The sequence below is a fragment of the Crotalus tigris genome, unplaced genomic scaffold (genome assembly GCF_016545835.1).
Source record: "Crotalus tigris isolate CLP2741 ecotype Arizona unplaced genomic scaffold, ASM1654583v1 scf7180000017591.2836849, whole genome shotgun sequence".
Taxonomy (NCBI): Eukaryota; Metazoa; Chordata; class Lepidosauria; order Squamata; family Viperidae; genus Crotalus; species Crotalus tigris.
Genome location: NW_024096497.1, coordinates 2,516,496 through 2,534,960, shown reverse-complemented (window position 1 = coordinate 2,534,960; position 18,465 = coordinate 2,516,496). Strand labels below are relative to the sequence as shown.

General features: G+C 41.3%; 1 protein-coding gene across 3 annotated transcripts in view; it reads right to left on the bottom strand.

Moving 5' to 3' along the window:
• Window positions 1-18,465, bottom strand: part of LOC120317579 (diacylglycerol kinase beta-like) — a 171,402-nt gene that overhangs the window by 145,301 nt on the left and 7,636 nt on the right. For all 3 annotated transcript variants that reach the window (XR_005559274.1, XM_039364279.1, XM_039364268.1), the window contains exon 2: window positions 13,191-13,350. The gene's annotated coding sequence lies outside the window, so the exon portion shown is untranslated. The remainder of the gene's footprint in view (window positions 1-13,190; window positions 13,351-18,465) is intronic.

Below are 18,465 nucleotides of genomic sequence, written 5' to 3'. Positions count from 1 at the left end.
GGCAGCACTTTGCAGTATTGTTTAAGATGGATGCACTCATTTTCCTGTTTGTAAATGCAGTCAGATCTGCAAACAAGTATGGCCTGAAAACATGTTTCAACTGTGGTTTCACATTTTAAGTTATGTGACTTGCTTATTTGCTTTGTTTGTCGTTGAATATTAATAAATTTTCAAGAGACAGTTTAGCTTGTCAATCAAATCCTTGTCTTTCTTGTCTCTATAAAAGGCAGCGTAGTGTCAGCAATTTGAGACTCAGTGTGGGTTTCATGGAGATATTTGCATCTGATTCTGACAATACTTCCACATTTTCCTCACAAACCTACTTCCCCCGAATTTGTTTACAACAGACCATAATGCTGTAGCATTAATTAACACTTTGCCACCAGCACATAGTCAGAACAGTTCCCTAATTAGCACAGCTGAGAAAATAATGGGCAACATTTTGCAAACATTTGGCTTTGAAAATAAATTTAGATTCAGCTGCATCTGTGACACTTGCATGTTACTGTAGCTTTTTGAAGGCATAAGACAGACTTAGCAGTCCTGAGAGAGAAGGAACATAGGAAATGTTTCCTGGTCTAAAAACAAGTTTTCTAGCTATTCTGTTTGAACTGCTCTAAATGCAAGCAGTAGGTGCTAGATCAGGGGTTGGTATAGTGTCTGGACTTCTAAACTATAAAGCTACTTTTGTTTGGAGCAGAACTTCTGAACCTCATGACTGCTCTTTGGAATAAGATGTCCCTGTAGCATTGTTGGAACATATTCTGCCTTAACTGCAATTTATTTCTCTCAAGGAAATCTGGGCTCTGTATTTCACCAGGAGAGCTAGGAATTTTTTTTGGTAAGGAATCTTTAAGAAACTGGAATATCAATATTTTATTTTAGAGCAGTTTCAGAAAATCACCAAAATATTGTAATAAAATGAAATAAAATAAAATAAAACTATTTTACATCTAGCTTTAAGTAACCAGTTCAAATTACCAAGAGTTACTTCTGGCACAATGGTGCCCATAGAAAGTACACTGCATGCCTCTGTATTTCTAATTAAAATTAGGACTACAGTTAGTGTACTTTTTGTTTCTTGCTGTTCGTGAATCTCATCTCTCTGGAGGAAATTAAACAACAAATAATATATTAAAAGTGGACATTTATTTCATTTCCATTAGATTTGTATTATTTATATGAATACAGCTTTCTTATGAATATGCATATATGATGTACACTTCGGAAACTGTATATGATATAGTCCTTCAGGAATATATTGAATGTCGAAAGATCTTCATGGGCTGTATGGTATGTACAGTATGAATGCATGTGATTCATAAGCCTTCATGTTTGTTGTAAAAAAGGACCTTTAATGAGAGAAAGGACATAAGTCTGTACTGGATTTTACGTTATGGATTCATTGCATCATTTACCCCCTCACTAGTAAATATTTTTTAGAATATTTACTGATTTAAGATCAGTCTTTTTCATCTCAAAAGTCAGCAAACATTGCATATATGTGTGACTCAAACTGGTCTAACCTATTTGCTTTCAATGAGCTTTTAGATATGGCTTTGAATTTATGCCAGTATTATAATCTTGACTCTGTTAGAATAATCAGTGGAGATCTGTGAAATGTCATGCTTATTGGTCAGTGATTTGTATATAACAGCTTGAGTTTTTCAGACAAACTGTTCTGGGGACTCTATGTTCTGATACACCGATACCTCCTTTAACCATCCTTGACTATATCTGTAATAAACAATAAACATAAAACTGTCTTCTACTATGGCATTCTCCCCCCACCTTCCAGTGGAATAAGATGCTCCAGAATTATGAGGAAACTCCTTTCTTACAAAAATAGAACAAAGCCTTTCTTGACAGCCCCCCCTTAACTCCGTTGCTAAAACACACACTTTTGCAGCAAGATCTGAGTAAATGGGTGTTTTATAAAGAATGTTTTAGAATTTCATTTCAAAGTGAATCTCTCAAATTAATCCACAAATATACTGTAGTTTAGTTGGATTTCACATTTTTTTGAATTTTGTTATAAAACAAAATATGTATTAGAACATGCATTTTATATAAAATACGATTCATAATCATGTTTTGTGAAGGAAGAAAATCTGCAACTGTGTACATTGTGATAAAATACAAACTTTTGATTGATATACATGTGAATATTCATGTAGATTCTTCTTAAAATGTAAATATGTGATTATAAATACATGTAAAGTTTTCACAGTTATCCATCTATCCCATTTATAAAGCTAGACATTTCCTGACTGTCATTGAGTTGTCTTTCCTTTCAAGCAGAGGCAAGACATAAAACCCAGCAAACCCAATTAAGTCTGTGAAAATCAGTTTTCTGGTCTAGTTCATTTTCAGGGGTAAATCATTTACTAAATCATCTTCAATAATATTGAATATTGACATATTTTGCTTCAATAATATGTATCATGGAAAGGCCTTGGAGATATATTTTTCCCTAATTCCATGTTCTCAAAGAGTTGAGCACATGGAACATGCTGATTTACCAGTTGGAAAACTTACAATTGTCTTTGCTGTTGCTTTTCCTTTCATGAAATATTAGGTTGAGCAAGGAAACAATATGTCTATATCTACAGAAACATGCTTGAGATAATACACAATCCATTTTTTAGTTTAACTGATATGTTACTTAGCCAGGGTATATTGTTATAAGGGCTCTCTAGCTCTGGGAACAAAGTGTGTTGTAACTTTTAGATTAAATATTCTAATGTAAATGTCATTATTGAGATTACTTCTGCAACCCCCCTTCCAAAAATATTGAGTGATGCCCCCAACCAGCAAAAGGATGTCCACCCTGTTGCGTCCTTCGCGAAATGGCAAGACACGAGAAGCAGTTGTAGTTCTCAGGAAACTTTTTTATTTCAGTTCAGCATACTAGGTACGCCGACAATGCCCAGAACTCCCGGCCTCTTTTATAGGCCATTCCCGGGTCAATCTGCAACTTTTGGCGCGCCAGCACTTGCACATGCGCACAAGTACTGGTGACAGCCTGTCTGGTCCCGGGCAGCTTGCACCTGCCCGGGACCGCTTGCAATGCCCTGAGCCTGCTTGCACAGGCTCAGGACATAACACCCCTTCCCCCCGGGTTAAGACTATTGATCATGTCATACTAACACAGAACCCATTGCGAGTGTAATGCCATACTACCTTAAACCATACATTTCTTTTGCTTCCATCAGTCTCAGTGTTCTATTCCCTCTGTATACAGGAATGTTCTCTGTTAACTCTGTTTTGCCAATAGAGTTACAAAATCCTCTAAATACTTAGGGGATCTTCTGGCTCTCTGTGATCTCCTAACCTCTGGGTACCTGCCAAGTACCCCTTGACTGAGGAGTGATGTGTATCTGTCCCCCTTATTACACCCTGGTGGTTCCCAAGGACTGTGCTCCAATGCCTGGCCTGCTTGCTTGCCCACCGGACTCGTCAGGCCAGGGCTTCTTTTCTTGTTTGACCTGGTTGTCCTGCCTAACTGCAGGCTCTCTGGCCCCTCTAAGTGACTGTCACTGTTGGGCGATTCTGTAGAACCTCCAAGGTCCGTCCAAGACCTGTCAGGAGGTTGTCTGTCCCCTGGTTCCCGTTCTGTCCCCGGGCTTGTGGGGTTTTCAGTGCTGTCCCAAAACTCAGTTGTCCCCTGAGTGAAGTCAGAGGTGTTGTAGTCGGGATTTGGTTCCTCGACCACCTCCCTGTATGTTTGCCCCCTTTTAGGGACAGGGGTAGTGTCAGGCCAACTAGAAGGAGTGTGTGCCAGCTCTCTTGCGGGGAATGGTTTATTGGGATGCTCCCGGGTATCCTCCCTGACTGGAGTACTGAGTGATGCGGATGAGAAGTGATTATGCCCCCGGGGTGACTCCCTGGCTGGAGTAGGCGTTGATGCCTGATATCTAGTTGAGCTCCTTGAATTCCTGTTTGGAGCACTCGCGGAATCTTGGGATAAGCTGTCTGTAGCTTCCTCATTAATGATGGGCAGCAGCCCATACCCTTCCCTTTGCCCAAAGGGGTCCCCCTCCCCCCCCCTGGAGAAGACCCAGGAGTCTCAGCAGGAAGGTCCCGTCTAGGGCGAAGCTGGTCGATGTGTCGACGCAGGACACGACCGTTGTCCAGGGACACCTCGTAAGACAGAGGACCTGTGACCCTGGATATAGCAACGGGGACCCATGAATGACCAGGCCCGTAATTACGAGTCCAAACCGGGGCACCCACAAGTAGTTGTCTAGGTGCCCTGGGGTGTGTGAAAGAAGAAGGCAGTCTGTCCGGATGCAACCGGTCAGGCTTGGTAGTCAGTTTGCGCCCCCAACGAAGTTCAGCTGGGCTCCTCCCCGTAGAAGTGGACGGTGTGGTGCGATAAGAAAGGAGGAAGTCAGCCAACCTGTGATGCCAGTCTCCGTAGGTAATTTTCTTCAAGGCGTCCTTGGTGATGCGAACCATGCGTTCAGCCATACCGTTGGTGGATGGGTGGAAAGGTGCAGAGGTGGCATGATGAATCATGTTAGCCTGTAAGAAAGCTTGGAATTCAGAAGAAGTGAACTGAGGGCCGTTGTCAGACACGAGGACGTCTGGAAGCCCGTGTGCAGCAAAAATCCCCCTCAGTACTTGAATAGTCTTTGCAGCGGTGGTGGAAGAGACAGGTACAACCTCAAGCCATTTTGAATGGCTGTCAACTAGGACCAAGAAGAATTGACCCTGAAAGGGCCCAGCGTAGTCAATGTGCACCCTAGACCATGGAGACTGTGTTTCCTCCCATCTATGTACAGGAGCTTGGGGCATTTCGGGGCGCGAGCGTTGGCAAAAGTGGCATGCGTGCATCTTAGCTTCAATGTCTCTATCTAACCCAGGCCACCACAAATGGCTGCGCGCAAGCGCCTTCATGCGTACAATGCCAGGATGACCCTCGTGGAGGGAACCTAAGACCCTAGTCCTCATTGAGGTAGGGATGACAACTCTGCTTCCCCAAAGCAGACAACCCTGGAAGGTTTCTTTTAGACCAGAAACTCTGAAACTCAGTGCCAGGACAGCTCTCTGGCCATCCAGATAAAACCCAAGAAAGGACACGTGAAAGTGTGTGGTCTGTGCCTGATTCAGCGGCTACATCCCTGGCATTTAAAGGAGACTCGGGCAAGGCCTGAATGGAGAGGAGATTGATAGCTGGTGCAGGGTCAGCTTCTATTACCGGCAGGGGTAACCTACTGAGGCCATCAGCATGGCCCATTTCCTTCCCAGGTTTGTGAATTAGGGAGAAATCATAGGCAGAAAGAAAGATAGACCATCTTAGCATTCTGGGGGAGATGATTTGGGGAGTTTGCTTACGTGTAGTAAACAGTCCCAATAAAGGCTTATGGTTAGTGAAGACCGTAAAATGCCTGCCATATAAAAAATCATGGAATTTTTTAATTCCAGCAACAACAGCTAAAGCCTCCCTGTCTATTTGAGCATAATTACGCTCGGCAGAAGACAAGGTTCTGGAGTAATATGCAACAGGAACCTGAGTTCCATCTGACCTGAGGTGGCTTAGTACAGCTCCTACCCCATAAGGAGAAGCATCACAAGCGATGCACACAGGAAGGGATTCATTGAAATGTGCAAGTACACTGTTAGAAGTGAGTAAGGCCTTGACCTCATTGAAACTTGCTTCATGTTTTTGTGACCACTGCCACACTGCCTGTTTGTCCAATAGCCTGTGAAGAGGCTCAGCTATACTAGCCTTATGTGGGAGAAAGGAATTGTAAAAATTCAGAAGGCCCAGAAAAGCCTGTAGTTCGGCCTTAGACTTTGGCCTAGGAGCATGCATAATAGCTTTCAGTTTGGATTCAGCAGGGTGAATCCCAGTAGCATCAATTTTGAATCCCAGAAAATCAGTAGAAGGCACCCCAATTTTACATTTGTCCTTCTTAAGCTTGAGGCCCGTTTTCCTGAACCTTAACAGGACAGCCCTTAATCTCTCAGCTAGATTGTGTGCAGAGTCTCCTGCAATTAAGACATCATCAAAATAGGGGCAAACCCCTGGTATACCCCGTAGAGTGTTTTCCATTACGCTTTGGAAAATTCCAGGAGCGACATTTACTCCGAATTGTAGCCTCTTCACCTTGAATGCTCCTCTATGGGTCACAATGGTCTGAGCTACAGCAGCATCATCATCAACAGGCAGCTGTTGATACGCCTGAGCTAGGTCAAGCTTTGCAAAAACACGCCCCCCCTTGAGGGAGGCCAGAATGTGACTGACCACAGGAACAGGATAGGCATGTTGCTGCAATGCCTTATTCAGAGTGCATTTGTAATCAGCACAGATGCGAATGTCCCCATTTGCCTTGAGAGGCGTGACAATGGGGGTTTCCCAGGGACTGGAGTCAACAGGTTCTAGAACTCCTTGCTGAATCAGTTTGTCCAACTCAGTGTCAATTTTACCTTTTAAAGCAAAAGGGACCCTTCTTGCTTTAATTCTAATGGGAGTGACAGTGGGGTCTAACTTTAATGACACAGGGGGTCCTTTGTATGTGCCCAGCTAGGGGCTGAAAACATCTGCAAATTCTTTGCAGACTTCTTGTAGGTCAAGTGTTTGCAGACTGTTGAGCCCTGTGACGTGTATTCCCAAGGCCTCAAACCAATCGAGTCCTATGAGACTCGTTCGTTCACCCCCTACTACTATTAGATCTAGTGGACCTTCAAAATCCTTATAATGTACGTTAAGGGTGGCCTCTCCCTTAACACACACTCTGGAGTTTTGAAAGTCTGTTAACACAATGTCAGAAGGCCTCAGCTTGGCCTGAGTTCCACTACCGGAACAAATCTTCCTAAACGTTTGCATGGAAATGATCGAAAGTGCGGACCCCGTATCCAGTTCCATAGCCAATGGAACCCCTTGTAGCTTCACCTTAAGTGACAGCTTTTTCTTAATGGGCTTGTGTGTGCCTGTCCTATAGATGCTTCTTCATGAAGCGCAAAACCCACCCTGTTTTGGCTGGGAACCCTGGTAGCTTTCAGGCGCAATTCTTCCTGAGCTTGTACCTTCTGACGGCTCAGGCACACAACTGCAATGTGTCCTTGTTTTCCGCATGCTCTGCAGATAGCCGAGCGGAACTTGCAGTCGGTTCTCTTGTGGCGACCTCCACAACCGAGGCACTTGGGGAGAGCTGAAGAGCTTCCTCTCTGTTTCCCTTCCTTCGTGGGGTAGAGACGGTCCACTTCATCGTCAGGATCCTCCTCAGAGTTTCTTTGGACTTCTTCTTGGTGCACGAACGCAGTATCTGTAGTGCTTCTGATCGGCCGCATGTTCTTGATGGCGCCATCCGCTGCTTCTTCTACAGTGACCTCTCTCAAGGCATCTTGGAATGATAAGTCTTCTTTGGCAAAAAGTCTCTGCTGTAACTCTCTATGCCTTAGTCCGCATACAAATCTGTCTCTCAGTCGTTCTTCGAGGTCCTTGAACTCGCAGTGTTTAGCGGCTTTTCTCAGCGCGGCAATGTATTCTTTGGCCGATTCTCCGGGTCGTTGATCCCTCTGTTCGAAGGTGTGGCGCCATGCGATGACGGACAACTTGGGCTGGAAGTGCTCCTTTAGTAGCTTCTTTAGATCTGCGTAGCTGACAGAGTCTAGAGGAACAGGTGCTGCAATGTTCTCAGCGATTTCGAATGCGTCTTGACCGCAAACGCACAGAAGGGTGGCAGCCTTTAAACTATCTTCCCTTACTTGATTTACTTTGAGATAGTTTTCCACCCTGGCTGCGTAGGACTCCCACCTCTCCGGATGTGAGACGTCGAATTCCGAAAGCCTTCCAATTTTTGCCATTTTGTAGAAAGGAAGGGTCTATGAGCCAGCCTACCCCCGATGCTCGCTGGATTGGCGGGTAGCTGCCGAGTCAACGCCGTTCCTGCCGCTCAGGACTCACTCGGGTAAGCTTACACCTTTCTTCTGTTGATGTAAGGCATCCCACCTTCGTTGCCAGTGTTGCGTCCTTCGCGAAATGGCAAGACACGAGAAGCAGTTGTAGTTCTCAGGAAACTTCTTTATTTCAGTTCAGCATACTAGGCACAAGACGCCGACAACGCCCAGAACTCCCGGCCTCTTTTATAGGCCATTCCCGGGTCAATCTGCAACTTTTGGCGCGCCAGCACTTGCGCATGCGCACAAGTACTGGCGACAGCCTATCTGGTCCCGGGCAGCTTGCACCTGCCCGGGACCGCTTGCAATGCCCCGAGCCTGCTTGCACAGGCTCAGGACATAACACACCCCATGTTCTATATATAGAAATATTTTTGTGAAGTCACAATGAGGAATTATACATGTAGGAGTGACTATTGCAAATACAAAATTCAAACAGGAAATCAGAATTGGGAAGGAAAAGATCATTGACTATTTAGCACCGCTAATATTGAATAAAGAAACTGATATGCACTATGCAGACAGTGTGAGATCTCTGTCTGAACTTAGGTCTCTGCTCTCCTTTTTTTTTCCTCTTAATTTCTCTGTGGATCTTCTTTGCTTGTTGCTTTATAATATTTTGTCTTTCCACCCACAGGTCCCTATGGAGTATGGTGATACATGAATAAATAAAACAAATATATTTGCTATTGCAACATCACATCATGAACAGGTTGCATCTTATCAGTATTGCAGCATGAACTTTCCCACTTCACAGGAAAAGTGACTTTTCCTAAGGATAGAGAGAGTTAACTAATGGTTTTGCTTTCCATGACAGTGCCCTAGAAACATGACTTGAACCAGTGTTTATATAGGGAGGTGGTGAATGAGAGAGTCTACATATAGATTAATTATGGATTTGATTGTAAAATTTCTGCCTGTTTGCATGAAAAGAGGGAAGGCCTTTGTTCAGCTCATTTTCTTAAGGAATCTTTTCTCTCTACTCCTCCTTGTACTATAACATAGTTTACAGCAGGACTATCTGTCAGGGCCTGATGACATGATCTTGCTTGGTAGCAGAAGTCTTACAAGCAAGCACAAGCAACCCATAAACAATTCAAATCAGAGGCAGCCAACCTGAAGCTTACAAAAAGAAGTTGGAATTCCTACTCAGTGGTCTATCTTAATGTGCGTTGTTTATTAAAGATAAAATGGTTGATGCTGGAAAGCATTGTACAGGCAGCCCCCAGAATCTGGTAATAATAAATGTACAAAAGGCTTTTGAATAGAAACTCTGCTGCAGTCTGTGAGATGGATGCTGTGAATGAATAAAGCAACGGCCCCATGGAATGGAATGTGTGGGCATCCTACATGGGGAAATAGTTAGTTGCTTACTTTCTTAGTTTAAGGAGAGTGATTGCTCCCACCACTTAATATTGTTTTAGTTCTGAAAATGAGTTGAAGTTCAACCTGTTTCTCTTTGTCCTGAGGAACAACTGCCTTCAAACTAGATTGGCCATTTATGTATCACCAATGAAAAGGATAACATAGGCCCAAGTTTACAAAAATGCCATGAATATATATGAATAGGGGCATATAGGAGGAGTGGGTCTGCTGAAACTACTGCCAGGCAACTTTATCACCCCTATTCTCTTTCTTAAAGCTTTTTCCCACCATAAATTGGGTTTTAATTATATACCCCTTCAAATTAAACAAGTGTCGAGGAAGCTTTGATCTACTGACATGAAATAGCCAATGGTAATTCCCAATGCAAACTGCCAGCTTCATCACCCTGTTCCCAAGATGCCATCTCCTGGTCTCAGGTCCTGTACCAGATTGTCTCAGGGTCAGCACCACATTATTTTCACTAAGCTATATGGGCAGTGATTAGGGCTTGTCAGATGGTGATCCCCGAATACATTTTTTGCACAAAGAAAATTTGACCTGCCTTACAGGGAGAGAAGGAAATGCAGAATTTGAAAGTGACTGGGATCCCCACTCTTCTGTACAACCAAGGACTTGGTGGGGAATGTACCATATTTTCCCCATCTCTGCAAGCTCAGGATGGGGTAACAAGAGAGGGAAAGAACAAAAAATGTACCATTTAGGCTTAGCTTTTTAAACAGACTGTGCTTTACTTATACAAGCACCTGCTTCTCAAATTTTTTTTTGGGGGGGGGGGAGGAAAATGACAGAAAAAATAGTGTGCAAAGTTTAAAAATACAAAACCAAATGAAAAAATATTAATGCATTGTGGAAAATAGCAGTAGCATTTACACTTATATACCACCCCACAGTGCTTTACAACAGAGGTCCCCAACCCCTGGTCTATAGCCCCTTTGGAACTGGATCATAGACCTGGCAGGTGAGCATACATGTGTGTGTGCAGCTCCACTTGCGCAAGCTTAATTTGTGCTCACCTGCCACTCATGCTGAACCATCCCCTCCCCCCGCTGCCACCTATCTGCAAACTGCAAATGTTTGGGACCCCTGCTTTACAGCACTCTCTTGGTAGTTTACAATTTCAGCATATTGCCCCCAACAATCTGGGTCCTCATTTTACTGACCTCGGGAGATGGAAGTCAACATTTAAAATATAACAAAATTCTAACCACTTATCATCAATCAACTGGAAACATGAATTGCCCAGCCTTTTCTAAAGGACAGTAGGGTCAAGGACAAACAAAACTTGATGAAACTGTATTCCAGAAGACAGGAGAGGTGACAGACAAGGCACGCTTCTGGGGTCCTCCAAAATGGCACTATTTAGTCGTTGGGATTCAGAGCATGCCCCATCCTGTGTTCAGGCAGAGGCAACTGGAGAAAAGTGACCCCCTAAATCAGTGGTTCTCAACCTTTCTAATGCTGTGACCCCATAATACAGTTCCCCATGTTGTGGTGACCCCCAAGTGGGTGTGGCCACCAATAAGAGAGAGTAGGACAGCTAGGGAAAAGGGAAAAAATGGCGGACAGCGTGGTTTGGCGACCCCCGTGAAATGGTCATTTGACCCCAAATGGGGTCCCGACCCACAGGTTGAGACCCACTGCCCTAAATAATCAGAACTTGAGCCACAAACTGTTTTAAAGATGATAGCCAGCACCTTGAGTTGGAAGCCAAGTGCAGCTTGTAAATCAGAAATACTATGTGGGTATACCAAGATGTACCCATAACTGCTCATGCAATCTCTTTTGGGACCAGTTGTATTTTCCAAGTAGTCTTCAGGGGCATCCATATGTAGAGTGCATTAGTATTCCAAACAAAAGGTTACTAGGACATCAGTGACTGTGAGCAAGGATTATATCTCCATTACAACTATCCATAGGTGATGGGGAAGGAGGATTTTCCAAGGAATGAAATCAAATTTCTGTATTCCTTTGTGGAGAGCTATAAAAAAGTTGGCAACATTTATTTAAATGTATGCATTTATATTCTTCCTTTCTAATGAAGAAAATAGTCACAAAGAAGTATCTTCCACTTACATATTTACTTTTCTTCTTTCTGTAATCTGTCTAATCAGCAAAACCATGAATCCTACATTCACTTTTTTGTGCAAAAATACTTAAATATTAGCAATAAACTTAGCTATTGTCTTTTCTTTGATTTAACAAAGTCAATTTAGCCATCTCAAGTAGTTCCATCATCCCCAACAATCATTCTTCCATTATGGATAAAGCTGAATCTTTCCTTTTTTGTGCTTATATTGTTTCTCCAATTCCCTATTAAACTAGGAAATTTTTTTTAAAATGGTCTCAATTGTATATTAATATTTAAAATTCTCTGAATCAGTCTGTGTATTTGAATCTAGAATTTTCTAGCTTTTTGCATGATCAATTGTTCACATTTTAACATAAATTTGAATTGCCCTTATACATTCCAGACTGTTTCTTTGGTGACATATACCAATGGTACATCATTTTATAAAAATTCTCTGTAAGATCATAACATACTATAAATTTCAATCTTTTCAATCACATATTTCTCCATTGTTCACTCTATGTAACCAAAATCGTTATCTCAATTCATACATTCTTTAACACGTTCTTCTTCTGTTTTAAATTTCAATAAAAGTTTATACATTTTAGCAATTACACTTTCATAATCTGTACATAATTCTGTTTCAGTCTTACAATATTCAAAACCATACATTATTTTGTCTACTTTCTTTCTAATAATTGTAAACTATATTGACAACTATATCATCCTGCTATCAATTCATAAATAGTGAAGGTCTTTTGGGGTATAACCTGGGTTTGTATCTATTTCATATTCTCAAAATAGCAAGTGTAACATAGTGGTTTTTAAAATCCACATTAAATTTAACCTTAACCACAAATACTCATGCCACCCAAATTTCAGGTCATGTTCTAATAACTCCAGGAGCTTCTATTTATCAGCAGCACCCATCCTTTCCTACAAACTAAGATGCAAAATACAATTTCAAATCAGGTAAGCCTAGTCCTCCTCTTTCTTTTGTATCTTATAACACCATATATTTAACTCATGTTTTTCCTTTGACACACAAATTTGGATATATCTTTCTGCCACTGTTTAAATGGTGCAGTTGTCAAAACAGGTATTATTAGAACAAAAACATCATTCCAGGCAAAACATTCATTTTTATCACTGAAATTTTCACCAGCAATGACAGTTGTAGTTTGTCCTTTCTTAACGTGTCTTTTTAAACTTCATTCCATGTCTTGACATAGTTCTTTTGAAATAACACATAGTTCATGTTTGTCATAGTGACACCAAAGATATTTTATCTCAATCTTAAAACCTGTATTATTCATCAATTCTGTTTTATCTATCTATTCCTATAAAATATGATCTATATTTTTGTTAACATCTTCACCTGCTGTTTATTAACCCTGAAACCTGCTACTGCACCAAGTTCTTTTGATCTGCCCATTAATATTTTAATTCCCTTTAAAGAATCTTCCAGGACCAATACCAAGTCATCTGTAAAAGCCCTTACCTTATATGTTTCTTTTTAAATCTTTACTCCCAAAATTTTCTTATCTTATCTTGTATCTTGCAAAATTATTTTCAGTCTATCAGCTACAATTGTTGTGAACTTGTAGTCATTATTCAGTAATATCAGCCTACAGTTTCTTGTTAAATCTTGCCCCTCTTTAGGTATTAAATGTAAATCTATTGCTTCTTGTAGGCAATTTATATCTTGCTTTAATTTTTTCAAATAATGAATTTTTTGTTGCCTTTTAAGAAGCATTTACTCCTTTTATATTCCACATTAAGCATTGTGTAATCTATAATCAAGCCAAAAATTTAAAAAAATCAATACCTGCAGCACCTAGTTCAGTAGCATCTCTTCCAGTTTCCTGCTGTAGCTGTTGGAATTTTTGTGCATTTTCCTCTGATTGTTCCACTTGAATCTCCTCCAATTTCTCTTTGATTTATTCTAGAAATTCCCTCTTCTTCTGGACAGAATTCAAACGAAACCTCTGTTGTTTAAAAGTAAAAATCACACTCTCCAACTTGTCCCATCAAAATAGGAACTTTTCTGTTGTAATCTCTCAATTAAAAAGGAATACCATTTTCCCTTAGGCAAAATTCTAATATGAATTTTTAAAGGAACAATTACATCTGTTATTATCAGTCTTCAGTCTTGTATTAAGTGGTATTATAAAATTTGATCCCTTATTTTCTTCCTGATAAAATGCACCCAAACACCCCTTGGAATATTTTTTTATTCTTAAAAATCTTGTATTTATTTTACATACATTATCAATTTCTGTCTCTGTATCCTCCTCCTCCTCCCACTAAAAAAAATTACTAAAAAAATAACCTTTTATCTAATATCCTCACCAGTACTCTCTGTGATTGCTCTAAATCTCAAGCAAAATTCCTTCCCTTGCATTTCCAATAGAATCACATTATATTTTATTTTTCTAACTCCTTATCTATGTCTGCCATATCCTCCAAAATTTCCATTTTGACATCAGTCTGTTTTCTAATATTTGTTTTGTAGTGCTTTCCATTATCTTAACTTCTTCCATCTCCTTTTTCATCTTTACAAATCTTTCATTCATTCTTTCTTTGTTTTTGTTTTTTAAAAAATCTGTCAAGTGATTCAGCTAACTTATTGACCAGGTGATCAAACATTTTCTGAAGCAAACCTGTATAATTCCTCTCTCTGCAGTTTGCTCTAGTGATCCTCCCTTTGCCTCCATTTTTGATGCTTTTTGGTAGTTGCCATTATAATATTACAGTCCAAAACTGTAAGGGTCTCAAACAAGAGAAAAAGGAAAGACAAGCTTCCCTTTCTGGGGATTACTTTTAATCCCTATATATGATTTCCAGAGACGAACATTCCACTTTGAGTTATTGAAGGCTCAGATTGATAGCGTTCTCTAGCTTTGGATAAAAAGCCATGAAGTGAAGTGGAAGGTATTTTCCTTTCATGAACTTGCTCATACATTATGAACTATAGTGTATAAATCATGATTCAATAAACTATAATTAATTGAAAACATGTTGCTAGAGTTTATATATTACACACCTGTTTGTAATATGTTTACAAACCAAAATGATTGGAAATAAATTGCTATTTAGGAAAGGAAATAAACCACAGACTTTTTAACAATGGAATTTAATATATTACAGAGGAAAAAGTGCTGAGTTCATTAGTTTGCTCTTACTGGCATTAATGGAATATTCCACCAGCCAGCAAACAGGTGTGTTTTCCCTAATTCCTTTTATTCTCTGCAGTGGGATAGGGCTGAAAAAGGGAGAACTGGCTGCCTCCCCACTCCCCCCCCCATTCCTCTCCATCTTTTTCACCTCTGAATCGGAATGGCAATCGGAATTTCCACTCATAGAAACCTAATTAAGGTCTCTAGTGCAGAGCTTTTCAACATTTTCACCCGCTGTACCACTTTTAGGATATGGCATTATCTGAGTACCACCAGTACCACCAGCAAGGTGTCAAAAATTTGATGACCAAAAAAAAAAAAGGAAAAAAGTGATAAAGTACAGGTAATCCTCGACTCCCAACAGTTCATTTAGTGACTGTTCGGAGTTACCACAGCACTGAAAAAAATGACGTATGACCATTTTTCACACTTATGACTGTTGCAGCATCTCCAGGGTCTTGTGATTTACATTCAGATGCTTGCTGACTGATTCATATTTATGATGGTCACAGTGTCCCAGGGTCATGTGATCCCCTTGTGCGACCTTCTGACTAGTGAAGTCCATGGGGGAAGCCAGATTCACTTAACAACTATGTTACTAATTTAACAACTGCAGTGATTCACTTAACAAATGTGGCAAGAAAAGTCATAAAATGGGACAAAACTCATTTAACAAATTTCTCACTTAGCAATATAAATTTTGGACTAAATTATAGTTGTAAGTTGAGGACTTACACCCACTTACCACACTTTTAATGGGAAACTTGTGCCTGTTTCTCTGACATTAATCTTTGCACTGTTCTATCCCCTTCTCTCCTTCTGGTTGACTCAAAGAAGCTGATAGGTGATTGCAGGGGCTTTGGAGGGGGATGCAGTTTCTATACTTGAAGTGGGGGCATGGGGGGCATGTCAGGGTGCTAGTTGGCTATCCCCCAAAGATTCCCTAACTTTAAAACAGCTCTTGGATGGCAACAGTTACCCAGCACGAGGGGCTCAGGAAAAAGAGATGCCAGCAATGCTAACTCCCAAAAGTGAGGGGCTCAGAGGCAGCTACAAGCAGGGGAGGCAGGGAGGGGGGGGCAAAGAAAGGAAATCAAACCTGATTGACAGGGAGCATAGTAACCCTGTCCCTACTCCACAGAAGGCAGATCCCCATCATCCCCGGCCCAGCAGGGGTCTTCCTGCCCCACTGTTGCAGACAAAGGGAGGCTCCAATGAGAAGGAGGAGGAAGAGGGGTTAAGCAAGCTTAGCAACCAGAGTGGGGATCCCCTCCAAAAAACATGCTTCGTGGGTAACCACCCAGCATGACAGAAGTGACCAAAACTTGCTGCAACCACCCAGCAGATGGGGGGAGGAATAAAAACCAAACAGCCCTCCTTTGCCAATTCTCAACAGAAATGCTCACAACAACAAAAACCTTGGACAGGGGGAAGAGCGCAGGCAGGCGGGCGTCTTGCTTGGTTGGTGGCTTGGGGGGGGGGAAAGGGGGCAGCTTCACCTCCCCCAAATGCTGTCCTCTCACAAAAGCAGGATGAAAACTCCGAAAAACAACCAGGAAAAAAGGTTAAAACAGAAGAGTGTCTCTTCTGAACAAGAAAAAAGAAGATCACATCTGCATACAGCTCTTGTGGGTGGAGTGGGGGATTTTTAATTTTTTGCTTAGTTTTGCTCTTTTAAAAAGATCATTCCCCTCACCAGAAGCTGCGCGCCATCACTGTTCGCCTGCTACACTTCTTACCGTAGCCCCCCCCTTTGTCTGCAACAGTGCAGCAGGAAAACCACTGCCAGGCTGGGGATGATGGAGATCTGCCCTCTGGAGAGTAGTGATAGGGCTCCAACTGATCAGTCCTTCTTGTGGGCTCAGCAGAAGTGCCAAAATCAGCGCCTAGCTCCAGTTGGAGCCTGATGCTGATCCTGGTGCTTCTGCTGAGCCCTGACAGCCCTGAAGAAGTGCTGATCAGCTGTAAAGCAGCACTGATCCTGACGCTTCCACTGAGCCCTGCAGCTCCAGCCATCTCTTACTCAGGCTTGTGCAGTGCTGCTATCGTTCAGCTCATTCCCCTCCCCCGCTACCACTTCTGTAGGATGGTTGTGTACCACCTGCCAGGTGCCAATGTACCATCAGTGGTACGTGTATCACCGATGGAAAAGCCCTGCTCTAATGTACAGAATAAAATGATTTTTAAATGATCTGGATGTTCAGCTGAGAAGCGTTCTAGAAACCAAAAATTATTAGTATCATTATCTTCAGACAATATTCCCTTCATCTTCTTCCTTGGAAAAACAAAAGATTGCAACTGCTTGGGAAGAACAATGGAAAAGCCATTGCTGAGATTCCAACTGTAAGTCAGCATGTCTATAACTGGAAATTCCCTAGGTTGTAATCCCAGCATTTCTGGAGGGCACCTTCATGAGAAAGGCTGGGATTTTCAGAATGTTGACTTTATACAGTAGTACCCTATTCTCTCTGAATATGTGCTTCTATTTACCATAATCACAGCAAAGGTGTTGCTTTATAGTTCAGCGTGTAAAACATTTAGAGACACAAAGTGGCAGGCTGAGTGAGAGCACCAGTTTTGATTGTGAAGTGCTTTCAAATGGCCCACTGGGAGTTGAGCTAATGGAAGACCAAAGCAGTAACAGGGCTCTGTCAAAAAGTGGTAGTTTTCTACTGTAGCCCTGAAAGACAACATCTCTAATAATTCAGATCACAGCAGAGAGTGAACCTTTTCTTCCTCATCACTTGGTGTTTTTAAAGTACCAGCTGAAGTGTCTTTTATAATTAGATGCTGAGCTAATGCTGTTTTTCTACAGTTGCCTAGAAACTGATATAAGACCCTTTGTACATGTCCAACTACTAGTGTTGCTACCAAACTGAATCCTATTCACAGTTCATATTAACATTCCAGAAAAATTATACATACACATGATTGAGGCAATTCACAGTGGTGCAATTGTTATCTAGATAATTACTTTGCATTTAAATATAAGCCCATACTCCTCTAAGAATGTTGGATGCATTGAATTGTTGGGGAATGAACCCCATGCATGGGAACAGGATTAATTCCCATAATTTTCCCTTTTTCATGTTGAAAATTGAAATTTGCAAGAAACATTTTGAGAAGTCTAGAGTGTCCATCCAAGACTTGTGGGGAGATTTAACTGCAACCATGGGTTTACAGGAGGTGTCTCACTTATACAGATATTCCTGAAATGTTCATTAAAAAAAATAAGCCAACAAGGTGATTCATTCAGGTTCAAAATTCTTTCCGAACAGATGCAGAAACGTATGTTCTAACTCAGAGCATCAGATACAGTATACTATTATCTGGGACACTACACATCATGACCTGTTTTCCTTGTTACCTTCTGGGAGGAGGCTTCATGTTATACGAAGCAGAACATCCAGATTCAGCCATAGTTTCATTCATACAACATTAACCTTGTGAACTCTCAAGCTTCCTCCTTCCGTTATATATTCAAGATGGACAGTATTTAATATTTATTTGTTATATATATGTAGGGGTGTGGGTCTATACTTATGTTGTATATAGTATGTTTAGGTGTGTGTCATGCATGTGTTCACTTTGAGAGCAGGCAACTAAATTTCATTTTTGATGTGTGCCGTTGTGCCCACAGTAAAAAGTGACAATAAAGGTTGCCTTGCCTTCCTTTGCCTTGCCTTATTTTATCTTATTGTTCCTAAGCAATATTCACACAGAGAATTGTTTCAGTCCATGTGTACTGAAAAACCTCTGAAACCACTCATCAACTGGAGCAATGAGTGCAGGCATAGACAGTGAAGCAGATTTCTCTAACCTAATACTCTCCAGATAACCTCCAGTCTGACTAGAGTTTATGAGATGTAGTATCAACATGCAAAGCATTATTTTGGAAAAGATAGCTATAAATGTCTGAAGTAA